This window comes from Monodelphis domestica, chromosome 6 (assembly GCF_027887165.1).
Source record: "Monodelphis domestica isolate mMonDom1 chromosome 6, mMonDom1.pri, whole genome shotgun sequence".
NCBI lineage: Eukaryota > Metazoa > Chordata > Mammalia > Didelphimorphia > Didelphidae > Monodelphis > Monodelphis domestica.
In genome coordinates, this window is record NC_077232.1 from 195,967 (window position 1) to 202,255 (window position 6,289).

Genomic DNA, 6,289 nt, shown 5'->3' on the forward strand with positions numbered 1-6,289 from the left:
AGCGGGGGAGACAAGGCAGGAGAGCTGAGCAGGCAAGGGAGCTGCCCTGCTGCCCCTCTTCCCAGCCCTGTCGAGCTGTCCAAGCCCTTCCCTCAGGGCGTGGGGGAGGGTCACACACATGGCTTGAAGTCGCTCTCCAGGCACTTCCCCTCGGTAAGGTTCGCCAGTGCTGCTCCAGCAATAGGATCCTTTTCCATCTACTTGCTGCTCCTCATCCCTGCGTGGATCCCCACCCGGGAGCCTTCCACAAGGAACACACAGAAACAGCACAGAAGCCCACCCTGGCGAAGGCTCTCCCGCTGGGAGGGAGACGAGGAGGACCGGCAGCTCCTTCCACCCTCGTCCTGGAGGGCTCAAGAGCTGCCCCCACATTCTGCCCTGAGGAGGGGGGGGGGGGGCGCTGCGTAAGCCTCACTTCCTGCTTCTGGAATCTGGTCCCTTTCCCCGCTCAGCCCTCAGGAAGCAGAAATGGCGGGTCTGCCCATCCTTCGGAGTTGCCCTTGCTGCACCCCTTCCCCGATTCCCTGCCCACATGAGGGCCCCCCAGAGCCAGCCAGACCAGTGAGGGCTGAGGACTCCCCCAGAGCCAGGCCGCTCGTGCCCTGCCCCGAAGTTCACCTGCGACCCGCCAGGTACCAAAACGCAGGCCTCTACCTAGACGCGTCCCCTCCCCGCGCCCATCTCTGGGGCTTCCTGCCAGGCCGCTGGGAGAGAGCCGGCGACCCTCAGTCAACCTGCGAGCGGGGCCACAGCGGGGGCCAGGCCGTCCCCCGGAGCCCGCCTTTGAGGTCTGGCCTGTCTCTGGTCTCCAGGGCGCAGGAGGGGAGGCAGCTTTCGAAGCTGGCTCCGTGGCAGGGGCGAGGGCCAGGGAAGAGGGGAGGGACGGACAGAGGCCAGCCTGTGACCGGCAGAGGAGGCCCCGTGTGTCTCGGTGTGTCGCTCTGGCTCTCTCGTTCTCAGGGCCAGCAAGATTCTTTTTTTTAAGCCCTCACCTTCCATCTTGGAATCACTGCTGTGGAGTGGTGAGGAACTAGACAATGGGGTAAATAACTTGCCCAGGGTCACACAGCTAGGAAGCATCTGAGGCTGGATTGGAACCCGGGACCTCCCGTCTCTAGGCCTGGCTCTCAAGCCCCCCAGCTGCCCCCCCAGCAAGATTCTTGCCAGAGTTCTTAATCGGCTGATTCTTCACCTGGAAGATGGGCGAGAGCCAGTGTGGCTTGGGTAAGGGCCCAGGAACGATCCAGGAACTCCAGGAGAAGTGGCAGGAGCAGCAGGGAGGGCTGCGCGTGCCCCCGGGCCTTGGGCACTTCCCGTCTCTAGGGCTTGTGGAAGACCTGGGCAAAACCTGCTCACGGGGAGGTGCGTCAGCCTCGGGGGCCAGCCCCAGGCTGGCACACTGGCACGCTGGCACAGGCTCCGGGCAGTGGGCGGTGCCCCTCCTTTCCTTCCCGGTCGCCAGCGGAGTGAAGGAGGGCTGTGGGCTCGCTCCCGATGCGCCAGGCGCCAAACCAAAGTGGCAGAGAGAGCCTGGGCACAGCTTTCTGGGACAAATGAGTGGGCGCGACGGGCAGCCTCAGGCTGAGCTACACCAGCGCCGATCCGGCCTCGGCTCTTGACCCGCACTAAGCAGACAAGCAGCAGCTGGACCCATCGCTCAGGCCTGCCGCACACATCACCAGACCTGGCTCCGGGTTCGAGAGGGAAGTGCGGGGAGGAGTGTTGGCTGCCACCAGAGCCGGGGTGCTGACTTCATTGTTCTACGCCTGTGAGCCTGCCAGGAAAGCGAGTCACTCCACATCCGTCTGTCTGTCTTGGGAAGACTCGTGAACGTCGGGTCCTCTCGGGCTGGCCTGCCCAGCATTCCGACTCCCCTGCAGGGGGCCGCGAGAGGGGGGCGACTGGCCCGAACGCCACATGTTTGGGTGCCTAAAAACAGTTGGACAGAGAACCCCCAAGGGGCAAAGGTCTCTCTGGAGGACGCTGGCCTCCCCTGGGCAACACGGGAGAAGCTGGCGTGGGCCCCGCAGCAGAGAAGGGGCAACAGTGCCATCTGCGCCCTTCATTGGGGCTATTTGCACCAGTCACTGACCCCGACAGAGTGGCATTACTTGAGTGTGGAGGCCAACAGCCATTAGGGAGAGGCTTTCCCCCTCCCCCCAGGAGACCCCCTTGTTCCCTCTCTTATGGGGGGGAGGAGAAGGCAGGCTCTCCCCACAACCCACTGTAGGCACAGCCTGCGGGCAGTCTTGTACGTGCCCCCCTTGGTCCTTGGGGAGAAGCGTTGCTCAGTGCCATCCTCTGGATCGCCACCAGTGGCGCCCGGCACAGACGAGGGAGGGCAGCGCTCGTTATGGCCTAGAAGCTCTTGGGCTGCCGAAAGCAGAAGGTCATTCAGACGTCATCTGACTGATTCCTGAGCAAACTGAGGTCCAGGGGACGGCCGGGTCGTAGCCAGAGTCCCGCTGCTCGGCCGGGCTCCTTTCTCCTCCCTTTTCACCAATTGGGCAATACAGTTGTTGAGCTCAAGGCCCGTCTCTCGTCAGCTAGACTTTGCCTCTTTGGGAGGCCCCCCCACAGTCCTGGCCCGTTTCTGGAGTGAAATGGAACAAGTCCAAACCTGCCTTCCCTAAAGTGCTTTAAGATAGCTTTCGTGCCCCCTGAATCTCCTCTTGGCCAAGCTAAACATACCTCATGCTCCCCTGATGCGCCTTGACTCTAGACCAGTGATGGCAAAACTTGTAGAGGCTGCGTGCCCAAACTGCAACCCTCACGATGCCTGGGATCCCATGCCTTATCCTGACAGGGGAGGGAGGAAGTGCTCCCATTGGCTGCTAGGCAGGGGGATAAGAGAAGTGGGAAATGTCCTCGCGCAGGTGGAGGGGGGAGCATCCCCCTCCTGCATGCTCCAGCACACGTCACAGGCTCGCCAACACTTCCTGCCCTGGTTACTCTCCTTTGGGCTCTCTTCCCAAGCCATGGGACCCAGAACTGTAGGCATGGGCCAATAAGGGTCCAGCCCTTGAAATGGGCACAGAAAGTCTCTGCCAACTTTTCTCCTAACCACATGGAAACTCTGGGGAGTTGGTTTCCAGCTGTGGAAACTGCCCAGATTACTGCCACGGCATCCCATTTGTCTTCCTGTCCCAGGACATTTTCTCCTCTCTTCCCCAAGTGACCCCTCTGAAGCTCTGATCTATCTCCTCAGTACACTCCAGTGGCTCCTGGTTGCCTCTAGGATCACGAGAAATTTCTCATTTTAGTTCTAAAAGTCCCTCCTAATCTTGTCCCAACCAATCTGCTCTCTGAGATCCAGACAAACCAGCCTTCTGTGCCTTTGTATGGGCTTCCCTCCATGCCACGCTCTGTGCCACCTTACGGAGACCCTCTTCCTTCAAGGTGCACTTGCAGGACCACCTCTGGCAGTCACTCACGCCCTCGTGGGAACGTTTGCCCTGTTCATAGTTCTTCTCTCACTATGTGTTGTGGCCCTGGGCCGGGCCTCACCCATCCCCAGTGGTGTCTTCTTGAAAGGAGGGCTTGCTGCCTTCACTGGCTGCACCCTCAGGCCCTGGTGCTGACCCAGCTGGGCGCAGGAGGTGCCTTGATGGCCAAAGCCTTCCCACTGGCTGCAGGGCAGGAAGTCTCCAGAGCGGCTGAACTGGAAAGGAGCTAGAGATGATGAAAGGCTTGGCCCAAGCGCTTCTCTTAACCTGACTTTCGGTTCTGAATTTGACCCCTTCCTTGGCCCCGTGCTGGGAAAGGAGGAGAAACTGGCCCGCTGGTTCAGGCAGCCCGAACCTCCACATTCGGTCGAGTCTCACTCTTGGAGATGCCCGGGCCACAGCACGGCAGCCCCTTCTGTCCTCCACTGCCTCCCGAAGGATGACCAAGCTCATGTTCATCGTTCCCGTGGCATCCTCGGCTTCAGGATTTGGCCTTCCCGTGAAGACTGATCTCCGTGCCATCCCAGGGACTCCCTCAAGTCTTCTCCAGAACCCCAGGCCCAAAGCTTTGCAGGATAACACTCAGTTTACCTCATAGTCTGCCATGGTCAGGGTCCAGCCTCACTCGCGACTCCAGGGTTCCTAACAGGTGGCGAACGATCAGTCAAAATAAATAAAATAAATAACAAACCGAAGACAGCTTAATCATTATGGCCATGGGACTGCTTTGCATCTCTGAGCTGCTCCCCATCCCGATGTCTGATCTTTATTTTTATACCCATTTTCTTGGCACACAGATACATTAAGAGAGATAATTGGAAAAGTGATACATTAACTTTTAACAAATCACTTGATTAACATTCTATATTCTTATATTGTGATTACAGACAGAATAAAGGTTTCACACAAGATAAACGATTTCTGTCACAGGTGGCTTAATTTTCTCATTACCCTGTGAGAAGTTTTGAGCTTACAAACAATCAAGAAAAATTACTTGTTGCTTTTAATAAAATGGAATAATTAATCAGACGTTCTTAGAAGACAATTCAACAATCATATCATCGATGCTGAGGGGTCTGGGGACACAATTCAAATTTAGACGGGTGGCTTCTAGGGAGTTACTGATTTGTGTGATCGAGTCACTGAGGCATACCGAAGCTTGATGTTCTTGTACATATTGTATGGGCCTCTATGATTGCTTTGTGTGCTGGCTTCATGAGAATACGTTTCTGTGAGTGGGAAAGTTCTGGCCTTGGCCTGTAGCTGTGGTTTTACTGGGAATTATGTGCCTAAGTAAAAGTTAACCCACAGTAGTCTTTTGGGATAGGGTTTGAGGGTCTGGTCTTTTGGGGATGTTTTAGAGAATTAGGGTACAGGCATTTGCTCTTGCATTATTCCTTCTGAGACTGGGGGGAGCAGTAATCATGTCAATTCCACGGGTAAGGGATATTGATCAGAAAGGTCATGCCAGGGGGATAGAGCAGGCAAGGACCCACTCTGTGGTCTCCCCAGCTACCACGTGTGACTCTGTCAAGGTGTCGTGGACTGATGGCTTCCAGCAATAGTCTGACTCTCATGAGCTTGCGTGGCTGTCGGGAAAGCCGTGGCCTTGCCCCTCTGGACCTCTGGCAGCAGGGGGATAATGTCACGGGCGTTCTGTGTCCTCTCCAGGGTTGCTACGGCTTTCCCTCTGAACTTCCTGGCTGCGGCATGGTCTGCAGAGATCTTTGAAGGCCAGAATATCAGTCTGCCTCTGCTTCCAGCTCATCTGTACCTGGAAACCAGGCGTGCCTGCACTGGGCCTCTCCATCCCCAGGGCTCCAAGCAGGACTGGGCAGGGCTTTTCTTCCCCTGATGGGACTGGCACCTGGACTGGCTCCATCGTGCTGCTCCGAGTTCCGATGTACTCCATCACGATCCTGTACCATGGGGTACCCCCCATCTAGTTCTCTCTCTCTCCTTGGCCACCTCCCGCGAGGATGCTTTCAGCTGCCAGATGCGGGGCTGGGAGGGCTAGGTCTTCCATTTGGGCCCATTCCGTGGCCAGGTATGTGTCTGGGAGCACGTGGCCCCCGTGTTTCTTCTGGGTTCACTTTTTTCTGAACCTTTGCTCTGAAACTGGAGGGGCCAGGCGGTTCGAGGGAGGCAGCCCTGGTGGCTACCCCACTGGGGAGGAAAGCCTTGGAGAGGACGCAGAGATGGTCACCCCAAGGCTGAAGTTGCTTCAGGAAGGGAGAAGCACTGGCTGGGAGTCCCACAAAGCGCTAGCCCCGAGAGCCCGCCCCGCAGAGGGCTCGTGAGCTCAGAGGGAGAAGGGGACGTCAAAGGGCCTGGGACCTCCCTCCTGGCCTGGGGTCTTTGCGGAAGGCCCCTCTGCTACAGCCCAGAGCAGTTCAAGCGGTCCACGGCCCACTCGGGAGCTGCAGTGCGGAAGAGACCCGGAGCCGGGCAGCGGAATCTCCGCTGGCCCAGGGCCGAGCTCCGAGGGCCTCCCCTTATCTGGCCTCTGCTCGGCTTCCCCGCATTCCACCCCACCCAGAGCTGCAGAGCAGAAACAAAGTCCTGGGAGAGGGGCCAAGCTCTTACAGAACAGCTGGCCGGGCCGGGCTCCCGAAGGGCCTCACTGGGCAGCCTGGGCTGCAGGTCTCCTGTGCTGGAGGCCCCCTGCCCGCCCCCACCCAGCGCTGAGAAGACTGGCCCAGAGCCGGAAAAGGAATCGAGGGGCTGCGAGCAGCCGCCAAAGTCCCGGCCTGTCACAGGCTGTGCTGGGGGTCAGCGCAGGGAGAGGCTGCCCGGCTGCCAGGCCAGCTCCCTCCCCCCAGGGCCGCGCGGGCAAGAGGAAG